Raw genomic sequence first — 18530 nt, forward strand, 5'->3', positions numbered from 1 at the left:
CTTTGATGCAAAAAAAAGTCTATGTCCCTAACGACTGAACGTTTGCTCATTTATACAACAAATTTTCTGAGCACCGATTCTGAGCCATGAGCTTTGGATACAAGGATGAATAAGACAAAACAGCAGCCTCCTGAGAGTTTAGCAGCGGTGAACACAAACAACTCCAATATTGCGGGTGTGGTGGGAGCAGGGAGAAGGCGGGGTCTATCCGCACCTGCAGGAGTCAGGATGGAAAGGACAGCCAGGAATTCCCCGATGGAAATGAGAAGGGGCAGAGAGGGTTTTCTGCAGACCAGGGAGTGTAGAACAGCTGGAGAAGTGCTAAAACTCCCTCGGGCTACCCGAGACAAAGGGGCAGGAGGTGAGTCTGGAGAGAAGATAAGACAAGGTCGACAATGAGGGTGGTGGTCCAAGCTAAGGCACGGGGTGTCAGTGGTGGAAGGGAAGCTGGAAAGGGATATAATCCGTTCCTAATTGTAGGGAGATGACTGGGGTGCGGGGTGACGTGGGTGAGGACAAGACTCTAAACACAGAGGAGTCAGGTGACCATTGCAATATCCAGGAGAACATGGCCAGGGACTATAGCGAAGACCTGGGGTTACTGGAAAGGCAGAACCAATAGCCCTTGGCTGCCAGAGGCACAAGGCAAAGGGAGAAAAGAGGGGAGGTCAAGGATGACCTTCTGGGTTCTTTGAATGGATAGAGGTACCACTCACTACATGGTAACTGGGTGGTAATAGGAAGAACGTCATGTTGAAAATAACGACATTTTGCTAGGTTGCCCTTGATTTCTGTATGAGGCAGCTCGAGACAGCCATCAGTCTGTGTGTGTCAAGATCCAAGTTCTGGAGAAGGGTGGGGTTTGCAGACTCTAGGCCTTAGAGCCATCAGCAGATGGAGGTGAAAGCTTGCCAAGGGGGAACGCAAACAGGACCGGAGAGGCACGCCGAGGGTGCCGCACCACAGAATGGCGTGGGTGGAGGAAATGAAGCCCACCAAGGAGAGCAAGTGAAGAGACGGAGGAGACAGGCTTACTGAAAAACAAAGGAGGCAGATTTTTGAGGAAAAGGACAGTGTTGCATATGCAAAGGACAAGGAAAAAAGAAGGCAGTAATGGGGTGCCTGGGTGGCTCAGTCAGTTAAGCATGTGCCTGATTCTTGATTTCAGCTCTGGTCATGATCTCGGGGCCATGGGATTGAGCCCCGCATCGTGCTCCCTGCTCAGCGGGGATTCTCCCTCTTCCCCTCCCTCATCTGCTCCCCATGCTCACTCTCTAAAATAAATAAATAATCTTAAGAAGAAGGAGGAGGAGAAGCTGCCACTAACTCTGGCTTCTGGGCAACTTTGCTGCCCAGGTGAAAGACTCTTGGGGGAGATGTAGGGAGAAGCCAGAAGGTCAGGCAGTGGATGAAAGCAGGGAGCCGTGACAGCAGGTAGACCGTTTCCATCCAGAAATGTGGCCATGAAGGGAAGAAGAGAGCTTGGAGGGGGCGCCGAGGAGCCAGTTCAACAGAATAGCCTTGAACATCATGACCTGCACGGGGGACACGGATCATCCGGGACATCTAAGAGAGCACATCTGCTGGGGCTGCCAGTGGAGGGTGCTGGGAACTCAGCTCCTGTGTCACAGGCGCCATTTCCCCCCCAGTTCTGTCCGTTCTCTGCAGCCCGACTGCGTTCCCCCAGGCCTCTCACCCCGAGTTTTCACACTCTGCTCTACAGTGTGGTCACTTCCATGGACATCTTCTAGGGCAGGAACTCTATCTGAACCACTCCCATTGCAATTCAGGGGTTTTTTTGTTTGTTTTTTGTCTGTGTTGTTTTTTTAAGGGAAACTGAGTTTTAGGAACTTTAAACTAAGTTTAAAGGGAACTTTGGTTATAGCATTTTTTAAAAAAGATTTTATTTATTTATTTGACAGACAAATCACAAGTAGGCAGAGAGACAAGCAGAGAGAGAGAGGAGGAAGCAGGCTCCCTGCTAAGCAGAGAGCCCGACGTGGGGCTTGATCCCAGGACCCTGGGATCATGACCTGAGCCGAAGGCAGAGCCCCAACCAACTGAGCCACCCAGGTGCCCCGGTTATAGCATTTTTAAAAAATTGAAGGACAACCTGCATACAGTAAAGAACACAAGAATGGTACAGTTTGACGAATGCTTACATCTATATACATCTGTGCACCTGCCACTCCAACTACATAAACTATTTCCAGCTTGCTGGGGGCTCTGTCATGGCCCACCCCAGTGGAGTCTCACCTCTAAGTAACCTCCATTCTGACCCCTATGCTTGTATACCTTTGCCTGCTCTTGGTCTCATAAATAGGACCAGATGGTATATGTTCTTCTGCACTGAATTTCTTTCTCTCAACCGTATGTCTTTTGTTGTGGGCAATGGTTAGTAAGTTCTTGTTTAGTCCATTGCGTAAATATAGTCTGTCCACCACGGTGTTCCTATCTGCTCATAGATACTGGTGGGGATACCAGTTTACTATAGTCTGGGGCGACTGGAGGTAGTGCCAGTAGCCATGAATAGTCCTGCCTGCGCAGTGGGGGTCGCAGCACTCCTTCCGCTGGGTGTTTGCCCCAGAACAGTATGGCTGGGCCCCCCGGGGAGACACTCGTTCACCCCTAGTGGACACTGCCAAAGTGTTCCTGCTGACTTAGACCCCCCATTGCAAGGTGTGTGAGGGCTCTAGCTCTGCAGTACTTTTAAATAAAATGATTCTATGAGGAATGCATAAAACACTGCAAACAACAATTGCTTTCAAAAACCTTCAACACTTCAGAAGTATCTCTTGGTATGATAATAATTACTATGTAAGTAACACGTCTCCACTGAGACTGCCCTTATAGGACCCCTGGTTGGCCCGGTTTGGGTTAAGGTAAATTTGGGGATATAAAATAAGTGAGCTCCTTTGTAATTTTTATCACGGGCAAAATCATCACTCATTTAAAAAGGACTTCTCGCCTTACAGTCAGAGTCATGAGATGTTATTCTAATACTCAACTGTGGATCCGATTTTTCCTGGGAGCTGGCAGAACCACCTTATCCCAACCACATGATGTATGAATCTTGGACGGCCCAGGAATCTGTATTAATTCTATTAGGTACTCATGTGCACCCGATAAATACACACCGAGCAGCTACTCTGTGTCAGGCACTGGACTAGGCACTGGGGTATCCCACCCCCACCCCCCACCCCCCGCCCTGCACTGGATACAAAGAGCCAGAAAGCCAAGGAGAAAGTGACCATGTCTCAGACTTCACTCACTGAAGGTGTTTCTACAGGGCGGGGCGGGTGCCAGCTTGGGTGGAACTTAAGCAAAAGAAACTGCCATTTTGGTCGCCTGGGTGGCTCAGTTGTTAAGCATCTGCCTTGGGCTCAGGTCATGATCCCAGGGTCCTAGGGTCGAGCCCCACATCTGGCTCCCTGCTCAGCGGGAAGCCTACTTCTCCCTCTCCTACTCCCCCTGCTTGTGTTCCCTCTCTCGCTGTCTCTCTGTCAAATACGTAAAATCTTAAAAAAAGAAAGAAAGAAACTGTCATTTCATCCAACTGCTTGTTTTCTGTCTGGATGGAGAAGGCATAGCACTTGAGGGCAGATTTTGTTCTCAAGTCAGTTGAGTATCCCCTCAGTGTAAGCCTCTCAGACACCCACTACCTAAAGGGACAGAAGGGACAAAAACCTCTGGGTTGGACAAAGCCTGCCCTTTTATGAACACCCCCAGGAAGAAATTGGGCCAAATCGCTTAAAGCCAAGGAACCTCTTGGAACCTAGAAGTCCTAGACCCTGACATGGTTCTAATCTTCCCAGTTGTTGAGGTGGTTCCAGGTGGTGTTACCTGGCAGGAAAGGGTCCAAAGATGCCCCAGAAAAATTTGTTAAATCCAATGCTAGGGTCTAGATGGTTGACCCAAGAATGCTGATTCTGGCACAGTAAGCAACTGAGGAGAGAAGCTTCTCCCTCTCGACCCACCAGGCTTGCACAAAGAACCTACTTTGGGAACAGGGGCTGAATATGTGCATGTGACCTTGGAATCCAAGCATAGAGCATCTTTAGCTGAATATAACTCAGGAGAGAGTGGGATGTGAACATCTAAAAGCTGAGTTCCTATTCACACTTCGAGCTGCTGAAGACTTTCATACCAATTGCAGGCTTAGCAGATATCGTTGGTTATTATAGCACTCTCTGCATCCCATATTCCCTGCAGATCCCTTTACTATTCTTGGGTATATGGGCTTCTGGGGCCTTCCTGCAGGAAGGGAAACTGTCAGGGAAAATGGTCTGCTCTGTGGATCCCGCATCTAAGTTCATCTCGGCCAACCTTAGCCCTTAGGAGTGGGTCACCGCAGAGGGCTCCTGTGTGGGGAGACAAGCTCATCTAGCTAGTGAGCAGAGAGCAGAGAACAGCACATGGTAAGGAATACGGGCCAAGCTTACTGGAGCATTCTGTCCTGGGTTGAAAAGACAATAGAGTGAATCTGGGCATCTCCCAACATGCCTGTATCTTGACTGGTGTTATAGCCATCCAGGCTGCTGGCCTCCATGTTTTCCACATCCTCCTGGAAATCCCCTCTACCTCCCTCCAGTGTTGAAACTTCTGTTCCTGTTATATCTTTCCCTTTCTTGGGGCAAGTCTGCATGGAAAATACATTCTTGAGACTTTGGTGTCTGAAAATGTCTTGATTCTATCTTTGTGCCTTTTTTTTTTTTTTTTTTTTGTAATTTGGCTGGGTATGGAACTATAGGTTAGGGAACATTTCCTTTCACAATTTGGAATATGTTGCCCCATTTTCTTTTTGTTTCCAGGGATGCTATGGAGAAGTCTGCAACCATTCTAATTTCTGATACTTGTATGTGACTTTTTCTTTCTCTAGAATCTAGTGGCTCCTTATTTCCTCCAATTTTTGGAAAATTTCCAATCATGTGCCTCAGTGTGGATTTATTTTCATTCACCGTGACCCAACATTTGATGTATTCTTTGAAGCTGGAACCATTTGTCTTTTTTTAATCTCTGGGAAATTTGGAGAAATACTTTCATTTGTGATTAACCCCGTTTTGTCTTGTTTTCTCTTCCCTCCCCACCTCCCACCCGCCCTCTCTCTCTGGAACTCCTGTTATTTACAGGCTGGACTTCTTGGACTAGTCTTTTATTTTTGCTTTCTTTTCTAATTTTTTAAATCTCTTCAACTTTTTGCTCTACTTCCTGAGATATTATATTGAGTTTTTCATTTCTGCTGTTTTTAATTTCCAAGAATTTCATTTTGGCCTCAGAATGCTCCTTTTTTGTTTCTCCCGGTCTTTCTTCTTGGATGCAGTATCTTCTCCCTCTAAAGATATAATAAATATACACTTTAATTCTTCTCTCCTCCCATGTTCTCAGTTCTCTCCACTTGCTACTTTGTTTGTTTGTTGTTTTGGTGTTTATCTTCCACATAATTGGCTCTCCTCAGATGTTTGGTAGCACTGGGATATCCCATCATGATTAAGAGTGTGGGTCTGTTAATCTGATTGGGAACCCTTAAGCTGATTTAAAACTCTAGGCAAGTGGGTGGAGCTTCAGACTTCGTGCCATGATGTAGGATTGCAGGAGAACCTCCTATGTCAAGTATTGCTAGGTCTGTCACTCTTGAATTACACAGAGTCCCCAAGTACTCTTAATGTTTAAAAGAGTGTTGACATATAAAAAGTGCTCAATATGTGTTACTCTTATTATTGTGGAAATATGTAACCCTAGAAGCAAATATATACATAACTCAAGTAATCCAAAGCTCAGAGAAGCTTATAAAGGTACAATCATTCTCTAAAATTTGGGCACAAACTTTAAATGGTGGCTTCGGTGCTTCCTGATTAGTGGATGGAGGATGGAGAAAACAAATGGAATGAGGATGCTGGGGGCCAACACAGGACAAGATGGGAGGCAGCTGGACGAGAAGGAGAAGGGGGCTAGAAGATGTGCCAAGTTGCCAGGGTAGCTTCCGGAGAATGCTAGTGGTTTCCTCATTAAGCTTGTGTCTAAACAGTCTTCATTTTTACAGTTCTAGTGGATTGGGTTCTGGCACGCTTGGGGACAAATTTGTTAATTAGCTCCCTGGCTCCTTGGGTGGCTGTCCATTTTATGGGTGATGGCACCAGAGGCCCAGCTCTGCCAGGGGGAAGAAGGAATATTCCATTCATTGGGCTATGGGTTATTAAGCCACTCTTTCTTCCTGTCACAGATTGTGAATAACACTGTGTTCTCTTCCAACCCCTTTGCTGCCTCCTCTTCTGTCCACAGCCAGAGGAGGACAGTGAGTCTAGCAAAGCCTCGTTGTTCTCACTCTGGTGGGTGCCGGCCTGTGTGGCCCTCAGTAATAAGAGAAGGACCTTTTTCCTTCTTCCCACACCTGTCGATCCCCAACCACCTGGGAGTCCCCTCAAGAAAGCTGACCTGCAGCTTCCGCAGCGCTGGGCCACTGGCCAGAGTGGCGGATTCCTCCCGGGAGCTGGTGCAGCCCTTGGCAGGAGATCAGCCCTGCAAGTCATTGATTTCAACTACTCAGCATCTTGTCTCGGCAATGCCTGTGCGTCTGCCTCTCTCGATTCAATTATAATAACTTTACTGGCACAAAGAGATGGAGAAAGGATTGCCAAAGTCAATAATCAAGTTTCTGCGACTGGGATGATATGTGCGTGTTTATTTATTTATTATTTAGAGGCTATTTCATCAAGATAAGAAGCATGGGCTCCCATTGTGTATTCTCTTTGGATTACTCTCCAGTAAGACAGTTCCTACTGGGAGGCCGCAGTCAGATCTTTCCTCCCAGTGATGCAGCCTCATTATTTTCTCTTCTTGTTTTATTCTTGTTTGTTTCCATGTCTTTTTTGTGCAACTTCTTGAATGAAGAAAAAAGTGAGGCAAGCAAATACTGAGCACCTACTATGTCCTAGGTAGGACGGGAGTATTCAAAAACAGACCTATTTTTTGTTCTAAAGCGGGAAAAAAAACTGAGGCAAGCCATAATGAAGTGATTACACGAGGTTACCCATCCATCCAAGAGGACATGCTTTCTATAAATTAGAGAGGAAGGAAAGCTGAAGGGTTAAATGTGCAGGCGTCTAGCTCTGCCCGACTAGATGTGATGTGGGGCAAACGACTCTGTGCCTGTTTCCTCACTTACAAAAAAAGGGAATGGTAACAGTAGCACCTGCCTCTTAGGGTTGTTATGAAAATCATGCAAGATTGAACATAGCACTTAGAAAAAGCCTGGCCCTTAGTAAGCACTACTAAATATTAGCTGTTGTTGTTGTCGTCGTCATTATTATTATTGTTGTTGTTATGATGACTTACAGAGACCTTAACGGTTTTCTCATCCAAGCTCTTCCTCTTCATAGTGAGGGCGTAGAAGGCCAGAGAGACTGACATGCCCAAAGTCATAATTTGGTCTCTCTCTCTTTTAAGATTTTATTTATTTACTTGAGAGAGAGATCGAGAGAGCATGAGAGGGGAGAAGGTCAGAGGGAAAAGCAGACTCCCTGCTGAGCAGGGAGCCCGATGTGGGACTCGATCCCAGGACTCCAGGATCATGACCTGAGCTGAAGGCAGTCGCTTAACCAACTGAGCCACCCAGGCACCCATAATTTAGTCTCTTTAACTGCAGACAAGGATGCTAATTACCTCTACGTCATGCTGCCCCCTTGGTCAAGGGTGTGAGTTTTGATTCTAGAAACTCAAGCAAAATTTTGACAAGGGATTCCTCTCTAGCCCACCATTCATTGGACAGCCTGGTCTAGCTGATCCGTCCTCTGCCCAAAACCTCCAGACATCAGCTACCGTGCGGATGGGTGGGATACCAGAAAGCTCTCTTGGTATCAGTTTCCCCAACAACTGTTGTTGATACATGTGGCAGGGCCCTGGGTGTTTGTGAGGCAAGAAGCAAGCATGAATCAGGAGGCCCTGTCTGCTAGGGGTCTTGCTTTGATGAGTGTGGGGCTGGGTCATTGATAGCCATGGAAGAGACTAGGAACTGGGCCCTCTCTCTTTCCTTGCTCCACAACCGTAGAGTTCAAACATGGCGGTGGCAGGGGAGAGGGGTATGTTGCGCTGTAATGTAGCTGTGAAGTCACGGAAACACAGAGAACCTGCCCTCCTGATAGTCCTAGAGCCCCTCAGGTATAGCCTGTCACCCAACCAATTTGAGCAGGTGGAGCTAAGAGGCAGGTGGCATGGGCCCAGGGCATATCAGAGGAATACGGGCCCAGGCCCCCAGGGGGCAGCTGTACCAGCGGCAGCAACCTTACAGCTTTGGCACAGCTGATTTTTTTCTCTCTTTATTGTTTTATCACAGGTGTGTGTGGGTGCAGTCCTGATGCTCTTCGTCACCCAGCAAAATCTCCTAATTCCCACAGTCAACTGTCTGCATGTCCTGGGAGAGGCAAGAAGGGCTCTGTTCATCTGTCTGCGTGCCCTCCGGGGGCAGGAGCCAGCTCTGTTTGCCTCTAATGGTCTGCCACTCTCTGTAACTCTTCGCTCATCGATCCCTGGGAAAACTCTGATGGGCATTTTGCCATTCAGCGGTGCGGAGCGGCTGCCAAGGCAGTTGGGCATGGAAAGGAAGAATGTTATAAAAACAAGAGAGGAAGTTGGGCCTCTCACACTGAGAGAAAGGAAGGATGGGGAATTTACTTACGGTGAAGAATGGGAGAGGGGTGCCATGGTGAGAAAACCGGACTTGGCATTCCTGCCTGGAAGAGTGGGAGGGGTTTGGGATGGGTCCACAGCAGGGGACCAAGGAAGGGCAGGGATGGTGCCAGTGGTGATGGGTAATGAGGAGTCTGGGGTGGCTGCTAGCGTAGGACAGGTGAAGGAGGGACATCTAGAAGACTGTTCCATTTTCCCTTTTTCAGGATTGTATGTCCTGACTTCACCAGCAGGGAGTAGTGCTTGGCAGTGCCTTAGGAATGTTTCAGCTGATGCCTCTTTTCAAACCAGCTGCTGGAAAATGGTACCGGGTTCAATCCGTGAGTTTGAAAATGACCGTTGTCTCTGGAGGAGAAAACGTCTGCTCCTTAAACCTCACGGAATGCACTATTTTGAATTCAGTAACTCCAATCGGGAAGCGAGAGCCACCATGCTGTTTGGACTTCTCAGCAATTAAGTTTTTAAGCCAACATTTGTAAAGTGCTATTTAATGTAAAACAATCTTACACATAATCCACTTGGTTTTGAAAATAACTCCAGTAGTTCCATTTTGTAGAGGTCAAATTGAGGTTTTAAAAAAGATTCAAATAAGGCCACATAGCTAACAAAAGTCCATCAGACTTCCCAATTTTACTCTTTTGTTTTGCTTATTTCCTCACACTAAATACCCCCCCCCCATACCGATCAGTGATATCATAAGGCTATAATTTGGAGCCCATGAATGAGTGACAGGGTATCAGTGAATCTATCCTAAAATTATTTGTAAAATTTGCATGAAAGTGACCGTGTGCACTTTTTTCTGTGGAGGGGGTCCATAATTGGAGCAGATTTATAAATGTTTTCATGATAGCAAAACATGAAACAAAACATCATAAAAGGAAAAGCTCACACTTCTTATGCACCTAACACCTATCTCCTGCGCAAAACAGTACCACAACAAACCAAAATGAAATTGTTAACACAAGTGTAACAACTTCTAAAAGCCATGTGAAACAGATCAACTGAATCTTCAATTCTATTGGAATTTTGGGCTCTGTGTAGGCAGAATGTAGCTGTCTTGTCCTAACTGCTTCCTGGGTCTTTGCTCCCATTCCCACCCAGCCTGGGGAGGGGAGACAGCACACAGGCAGGAGACAATGTTTCTGGCTCTCTTCAGGATGCCATCCTTCACAGACTCCTACAGACACTCTTGATTTCCCACTCAGAGTCCCACTTTGTTGTTTGCTTTCCAACACGCACATTCCTGTGTGGCCATGGGCTCTCCTGACTTTGGCCCTATTCCCAGACCCAGCACATCAGTCTTGATAAACTGACGAATCATGGTAATTTTATTCCCCTTGCTAGGAACTGGCTTAAGAAAGAACATGTAACTTAATTCTGATTGATGAGATTGGAGGCTAACTCTTCTGGGGATGCTTCTGGGAAAGGTTTTTTAGCTTTTGAGAGAACTGAAAAGAATGCAGCCATCTCCTTTCTATCTCCGAACGTGGCTGTGGACAAATATGGTCACTGGAGCTCTGGCAGCCATCTTGAGGCCACAAGGAAAAATGGCCGACATGGTAAAGACAGCTGAGCAGAAAGTACAGAAAAACCCCTGGTCCTTGATGAGGCTGTTGAGATACTGAATTGACCAACCAAGGAGCTGCCGTCTGATGCTTGATGATATGTGAGATAGCAATTGACCTAATAGGTTAAGCCATTTTGAATTGAGTTTATGATCACTTGTTGGCAAAGGCATCCTAATTAATTTACATTAGTCCCATGCTATGCAACTACCTTCTATGAAATGTCTTAAAGTAATATAATTCTCTAAGTTTAAGTCTAGACTCACCTTGTAGAGAATAAAGAGCCAGTGTCCCCAGATGAATGACCAAAATAGGAAGTGCTGGGTAAAGTCTCATGTTTTAATCTCTGTAACTCAAAATTCCAAATTTCAGAAGGGACCTTAGGGATAATTTAGATGACCAAGGTTAAATTGACCAAGGGACAACTACAATCGTATAGGGATACATTAGAAGCCTACAGATATCTGACTGAAATTCAGTTAGAATTTTGTTTTACAATTAAAAATTCCTTGATTAAAAAAATTCACACACCAAATGTTTATATACTGGAAACAACTGGCATCTTTAAATTGGGCTTCTAGCTGTACATGCTTGTGTGTATATAGTTCCTGCATAAATATTTTGTAAATGTTGGTTGATTCAGAATGTCATGGCTCTGTACTGGTCCCTTCTGTATTATTATTGTTTGGGTTTTGTTTTTTTTTTTAATGCAGGCCTTCCCGTGTCTATTTACATAAAATCGTACACATGAGTATCAACTATAGCATGCACGGGCCTTACGAAATTAAATGCCAGCTGAAATATACATTTGCCCAGCACCTTGTAAAATCACAGTACAGTAATTAGTCTTAAAATAGCAATTGGACAAAGGTTGCAGGGCGATGATTGCTGCACATTACAGTTTCAGCATCTATAATAAGATCCAAATGCTTCTCTTCCTTTTAAAGGCTGAATGAGTTTACCTTGGCAAGATGAAGATTCTGGGTTAATCCTAGGGAACTGATCAGCAAAGACACTGAACCTGAGAGGAGTATTCAATGTTTCAAGCAAAGTAGGCTTGTCTATTTTACATTTTTTAGTAAATATCTGACAGAGAGAGGCAATGGAGCAGCTGGGACATCATTGGACATCTCACTGTTGCTAACAATTGTTGTCATCATGTGTCTAGCATTATTCTGGAGCCTCACCTGTATGGACGGGTGTAAGCCACCCACAACCTTCTAAGGTAGGTACCATTAAATGTGCCCATTTTTGCAAACAGAAGACACCAAAACAGAGGCACTCAGCCAGCGAGGGGTAGTCTCAGGATTTGAACTCACAAAGTGTGCCTCCAGAATCTGGACTGTTTCTCACCACATTAGATGTTTCCTTGAGCAATGAAGATTTCCTTGGTTGAAGAAACTGTTCACCGACTCCCTCCCTCCACACTGGACATTCTCCACTTGAGGAAGGAGAGTGGGTCTCACAGGCTGGCATTGAATCAGTGTTGAAGGGAAACTGTCATGCTCTTCTTTCAAACTTTCTGACCTGAAATTGCAGGGTGAACACCCTTGTACATTTGCAACCTCTCATGTGTGTGAATTAAGAGTCTCTCAATGGTACGCAGCTAAAACAATACTATGTTGACTGACGAGGCCAAGGTAAGACTAGCAACTGCTTTGGGTTTCCCTTGTTTTCAAATTTTAGGTTTTCCTCGAAACAACCTTTTTTTTGTGACGTGGTGACTTCATAAAATGAACTTACAAAGTACACGAAGGGTAATGGTCACATCCGTCAGACCTGTCCCTCCTGTTTCGCCAGACTCTGCAGCTGGTTTAGAGCAAATATCAGAAAAGCACTTAGAAGCAAGGAGTAGAAACTCAGTGGTTTAAACAAAGAAGGATTTGTGGCTCTTGCAGAAGGAGACGCCAGGAGGTAGGTGGTGCCGGTGGTGGTCTAGCTTCTCCACACGTCGGCCAACATCTCTGACATTCTCTTGGCCTTTCTCCACAGACCCAAGCATGCTGATGTCAGTGCAGCCAACACCATCACCCTCCAGACAGAAAACGGATCAAGGAAGGTACATACCTCCTTTGCCCCTTCCATCAGGAAAGCAAAATGTTCACAGAAAACTCCTACAGGAGTCTGTTGACATCTCACTTACTTCAAAACTGTCACCTGGTCACTTCCAAGGGGGGGTGGCCGAGAAAGTACTTCACTTCCCTGGGCTTTAGAAGCAAAGTGGATGAGAGAAATGAGGTTAGAAATGGATGCTGAGCCAATCAGTCTACTGTGTCTGCTACAAAGGAAAACAAAGACTTTCCGGGTCACCTGAGGTACATGTCCTTTAGGGAACCAAGCAATATCGGCTTTGAGGGATTTAAAAAACAGGACACCCATGCACCCATTTAAGAACATTCGGTTAATTGCTTATTTTGCATGTAACACTGTACTGGGTCCTGGGAAGTCTCAGAGGTCTCGCGTTAGAGGTTCCCCCACCTGAAGAAGGAAGAGATGAGCTCGCTAACCAATTTTTCATCGTGCTAAGGAATCACGGGAAATTCTCAGTCTCCATTTCTGTGTTACAAAAGGATTGGCTCTCTAAGGACACAGGAAACCTTAGAGCTCTCTGATTTTGTATAAATAATCATTTATTAAGATATTCTCTGTCCCCGCTGCAATGTCACTGTGAGGGTTTGCTGTCAGCAACATGTAATGGCCCACATTTCCCTAGCAGCTTAAGTCATCATTACATTAATTTGATGTGATGGAGCAACCAGAATGTGGCATGGGAATTGTATTTTAATGGAAAACAGCACTCCAACCTTCAGAAGCAAGGACAGATGGCAAAAGCTTGGAAAAGACCCAGAAAAGTCAACATTAATAGGAAATAAGAATTTAGAACTTAGGGGAGCTTGGGTGGCCCAGTTGGTTAAGCATCTGTCTTCAGCTCAGGTCATGATCCCAGGGTCCTTGGTCGAGCCCCGTGGCAGGCTCCCCACTCCAAAGGAAGTCTGCTTCTCCCTCTCCACCCTCCCCTACCCACTCCTGCTCTCTCTCTCTCTCTCTCTCAAATAAATAAATAAAATAAAAAGAATTTAGAACTTGGAGCTAGCATTAATAAACAATTTATAAACACTTTTCATCCTTCCAAGATTCTAATACTGTTTAGACTCCTTTTCAGGAGTAAGTGGCCTGCCTGTTTCTGAAGGTGGCTGCTCTTCATTTAACTTCAGGTGCATACCCTGAGTGACCTGGTAGACACAGTTCTTCATACATTTAATCAATCTTTAATGAGCACCCTTTACGTTCCAAGCACTGTAGTGGGTCCTTGGTCTCTTATCTTGGGATGCTTATGTCTACTGGAAGAGATGGCTACCTTGACTAAACCCTAAAATTCATTGGGACAAGTTGCCCTAATAGAACGGCGAACCAGGTACAAAGAAAGTACTGTGAGATGCAGGTCAATCCTGCCTGTTGCAGGTAAGGGACATGGAGGGCATTAAGTGGCAGAGGAATGGGAAGAATCTTCACAAGCAGAGGAAAAGCAACTTTTGAGTAGTAGGACAAGTGCAAAGGCATGGAAATATGTTTGGAAAATATCTTCTAGATTACAGGGTATATAGGGGAGAAGGCTGGGTAAAGGACTCAAGGGAGTCCAGCTTGTTTTGAAAGTGTTTTGGGTTGCCTTACATACAGAAGCAGAGGCTAGCCAATTAAGGCGAAACTGTGCTGGCTATTGGTTTTCCTTGGTTTTTCTTTGCAACCAGCTTTCATTTCTACCATCTGGGTCCTTTATTACAGGGGCCAGAAGCCTGAGAACTAGTCATCTCATGCTCCTCTCTGTCCGGGGCTCTGGACACAACTAGTCAGCCAGTGAGACACACTTGCTTAAGATTTGGAGATGGGGGACGCCTGGGTGGCTCAGTTGGTTAAGCAACTGCCTTCGGCTCAGGTCATGATCCCAGCGTCCTGGGATCGAGTCCCACATCAGGCTCCTTGCTCAGCGGGGAGCCTGCTTCTCCCTCTGCCTACCACTCTGTCTGCCTATGCTCATGCTCGCTCCCTCTCTCTCTCTAACAAATAAAAAAAAAAAAAAAAAAAAAAAAAGATTTGGAGATGGAAGGGCCTGGGAAGCACACGGTGTTGGTCTGTTTCTGGCAGCGGCTTACGGGTGCTTGGGCGTTGGCTGAAACAAGGATTTAACAAAATCCTCAAGGCACCCTGCAGCTATCCTCTTCACGGCTGTAGGACAGCCGTGATCATCAGTGGAGGTTTTCTGCAATTTCCTGACCCTGCTGGAAACAATTTCTTAACTATGGACCACAGCCGCAGAGGTGAACCCAAAAGCTAGCAGCTTCTTCTGACTGCTACTAAAATCCCATTTTCCTAACAGTCTGGGAGGCACCTAATCCCCTCTATGAAATCTCTCTGCTTGCAACACGAAGAGCCATTTCTCTTTTCCTCCCTGAACTTTCCCTGCTACAGTATCAATATACAGGAAGGTTAAGGACCAAATGACCCCTAACTGCAGTCTGTGTTAACTGTCTCCATAGAAAATGTAGAGCTACATTTTAGAACTAGAAAGAAAGTTCATCACGGTTGCTAGATACTAAGTCTGTGATATTTAAAAAACAAACAAACACAAAAACTATTGCACAAGTCACAAACCCGGATGTTATCCTTGATTCCCTGTCACCTCTCACATCCAATCACTAAGTCCTGCTGATTAGACCTACTTGACCTTGCACAAAAGCGTCAACCCCCGCTCCCACCCTAATCAGACCACCAACACGTCTCCCCTACATTACTAACTTAACCCATCTGGGCTGCTATTGAGAAAATACCACAGACTGGGTGGTAGATAAACGACCCAAATGTTTCCGCACAGTTCTGGAGGCCGGGGAGTCGTGGATCAAGATGCTGACAGATTGAGTGTCTGGTGAGAGCCTGCTTCATGGTTCAGAGGTAGATGCCTTTTCACAGCGTCCTGACATGGTAGAAGGGACCAGGGAGCTCTCTGACCTATCTTATAAGGGTACTAATCTTACTCACGAGGCCTCCACCCTCATGACGTAATCACTTCCCACAGGTCCCACCTCCAAACCCCGTCACACTGGGGGTTGGGTTTCAACATATGAATTTGGCTAGGGGAGGCGGGGGAACAACACAAACATTCAGTCCATAGGAGCTGCCTTAACATCCTAACAGGTCTTCTGGATGTCGTTTTACCCTCCTGCATTCTTCACTGCACAGCTGGAATGGTCTTCCTGAAACACGAACTCAACCCAAGCATTCTCCTGCTTCGAAGGCTCCTCATCATTCTGGGGGTTAATCCCAAACTCTTCAATGTGGTTTACAATGTCCTTCACAACCTGCCCTCTGTCTCCCTCTCTAGTTTTACTCTCTCTATACCACAATCCTCTTTTGAGAGCTCTAGCCTGACTGTAATTCTGTCATAGTCTCAAATAGCCCTTTGCATAAAGTTATCTCTCAGAGCCTTATCCTTCTCCTCAGCCCCTCCTCCTCCTCAGCTCCTAATTGAACTTCAGGCTGAGGATTGGACTTCACCGCCTCTGACTTAGCAACCTGGGCTCTCCTAATCCCCCTGGCGCCCCTGCCCCACCACAGCCTCTTCTATCCTTCATTGTTTCTGTTTGTTGAATTGTTCCCCATCAACCAACTGTAAGCTCCACAAGGCTGGGAATGTGTGTAGATCATTGGACTTCTAGTGCTGACACATGGAAGGTGCCCCTTAAATATTTGTTGAAAAGAAACCCATACTCTAGGCCCTCTTCAGATGTTAGATTGAGGGGTGACAGGTGGGTAGGAGAAGGGAGGTCAGGTCAAAGACAACCAAGGTCTACTGATGGGTTACTGTGCTACACAAACCCCCACAGGGAACCACAGGAAGCTCATTTCCATATCAGCAAACCCCAGGATGAGGTGAAGCACTTGTCTTGGGCATAAAATTTGGGGAGGAACCAGAAAGTTCAGTAATCAAGACAACATTTTAATGAATATTAAAGGGCCATATTAGAGGCAAAAAGAAAAAAATTGGGAAAAAATACTGATCCTGACTATATTTAATATTTATAAATTTTAGATATTTTGTTCTTCAAGGTGTTTTTACATTAGTTTTAATTTTTTATCATTTTGTATTAAGATATTTTGTTTACTTGATTACCATGTGTGTTGGCATTCTCTGAATGTTTGCACTTCAGTCAAGTTCATCACTCACCTAACTATAGTCCCAGCTCATCATCTGCAGACTGTTTTACCAAACTCTGATGCGAGGGCTTGTTGTTTCCTTGTTCAGTATTATGTGCAATGTGTTTTTTTAAAAATATACCCTTTCTGGGCACTTGGGTGGCTCAGTGGGTTAAAGCCTCTGCCTTCGGCTCAGGTCATGATCCCAGGACCCTGGGATCGAGCTCCGCATCGGGCTCTCTGCTCAGCAGGGAGCCTGCTTCCTCCTCTCTCTCTGCCTGCCTCTCTGCCTACTTGTGATCTCTATCTGCCAAATAAATAAATAAATAATCTTAAATAAATAAATAAACAAATAAAAATATACCCTTTATAAATGAGGGACCTTCCTTTTACTCCTGGCTTACTAAAAATATTTATTAGGAACAGTCACTGAATTTGAAAGCAAGTACTTTTTCAGCATCTCTTGAGATGATCATGTAGTGTTTCTCCTCTAATGTAAGAATGTAGTGAATTACATGGATAACAGTAAGAAAAGTTGTTCTCATTTTTGTGTTATCATAAACAAACAATAAGCACATCTATGAGACCATTTTTTTCAGTCATTCGAATTACAGCAATTAGGCCAAACCCCGGGCATTCTCATACATGGAATTAAGGGGTTGCCATTTTATTTGAAGCTTTATCATTTTGAGCTTTTCCCAAATAAACCACACTTTCAAAACGTGTCAGTATCAATAGCAGCAGTCTTCCCTCACGAGTGGTCTGGGGGGACTTTGACACGTTTTCACTTCTTACTTCCTCTGTCACCGTTTTCTGGCTCAGGTCGTGCGTGAGTGAGGGTCAGGCAGGAGTAACGGCGCAGGAACTGTTAAACCTGAAGGGAACTTTCAGTACCTTTGCTAGGAAATAAAAGAAAATCCCCCACTCAACCGTACTTCAAGCAAAAATTTAAAAAGAGAAAAAAGAAATTTTAAAAAAGAAGAAAAGAGAGAATCCCCACATATGGCAGGGTTCTGTCAGGGGAATTTGCTACTTTAGAACCTCCCAACATGTGTGAGTGTTGCAGAAAAAGAAAATTGGAGCTTAGGTAGGAGAAAAGGTAGCCAACTCTTTCATGTCTTCTCTTCATATCTTGGCTGGGAGTGTGGAGTAGAGACAATTTCATGACTGACTCACCAAGGGGCAGGCAGGTCAGCCTCTTCTCTCCTTTCTGGGGCATCTGTGGACTGTGGCTTAATTAGATAAGTCAATGTGAAGTCCTGCATGGGAATGAGACAGTGGCATGTGCAGATGCCGAGGAGGTGAGTGAGGTTGCCCAAGAGGCGTGTGGACAGTGGCTGGGGCAGTGCCCAGGACCCCAGTGTAAACTGTTTGGGAGCAGGGGCATCATTGTCTGTCTGCAGGGCTGAACCTGTCAAGCTTCATATAAAGCCTGACACACAGCAGTACCCAGTAAATACCTCACAATGAATAAAAGAATGAACCACCGGGGCACCTGGGTGGCTCAGTGGGTTAAAGCCTCTGCCTTTGGCTCGGGTCATGATCTCAGGGTCCTAGGATCGAGCCCCATGTCAGGCTCTCTGCTCAGCAAGGAGCCTGCTTCCTCCTCTCTCTCTCTCTCTCTCTCTCTCTCTGCCTGCCTCTCTGCCTACTTGTGATCTCTGTCAAATAATAAATAAAATCTTTAAAAAAAAAAAAAAAAAGAATGAACCACCAAGTCCTGCTAGACCCCACCATCAAGGACTGACCCAAGGAGAGGAATATGAGAAATGATAAGAAAATCTGGGGACACGGTACCATGACTGCCAAAGGAAGAATGTGTTAAGTGGAGAGAACAGACAACATTCTGTCAAATTATGCAGAGCAGTGGAAGTCAGAGCAGGTACAAAACAGCCAATTTGATGTAGAAAAGAAAAACATCACAGCAATGACTTAGAAGATAAGGGTTTTGATGTTATTGTTGTTGTCTGTTTGGTGCATGGTAGGAAGTTCAGAGGGGCAGTGCCTCAACAGTGGCCCAGTGCTTTTCTTTCTCTCTGCTATTGGCAGCATGCTGGATTTCCTTCTCCTGTCACAAGATGGCTGCTGCACCTC

The 18530-nt window shown here is 45.5% G+C and overlaps 1 long non-coding RNA gene across 3 annotated transcripts; it reads right to left on the bottom strand.

The window, feature by feature from the left end:
* Window positions 1-5232: 5232 nt before the first annotated feature.
* On the bottom strand, window positions 5233-15251 carry LOC125099326 (uncharacterized). 3 transcript variants are annotated; one of them, XR_007127103.1, is made up of 5 exons: window positions 15116-15251; window positions 12315-12454; window positions 8283-8569; window positions 6433-6877; window positions 5233-5330 (listed from the first exon to the last, which is right to left on the bottom strand). It is a non-coding gene; the product is annotated as an uncharacterized LOC125099326 (long non-coding RNA). The 3 variants fall into 3 exon arrangements; XR_007127102.1 differs by lacking the exon at window positions 6433-6877; XR_007127101.1 differs by lacking the exons at window positions 6433-6877; window positions 8283-8569.
* Window positions 15252-18530: the final 3279 nt, after the last annotated feature.

Source organism: Lutra lutra, chromosome 4 (genome assembly GCF_902655055.1).
Source record: "Lutra lutra chromosome 4, mLutLut1.2, whole genome shotgun sequence".
NCBI lineage: Eukaryota > Metazoa > Chordata > Mammalia > Carnivora > Mustelidae > Lutra > Lutra lutra.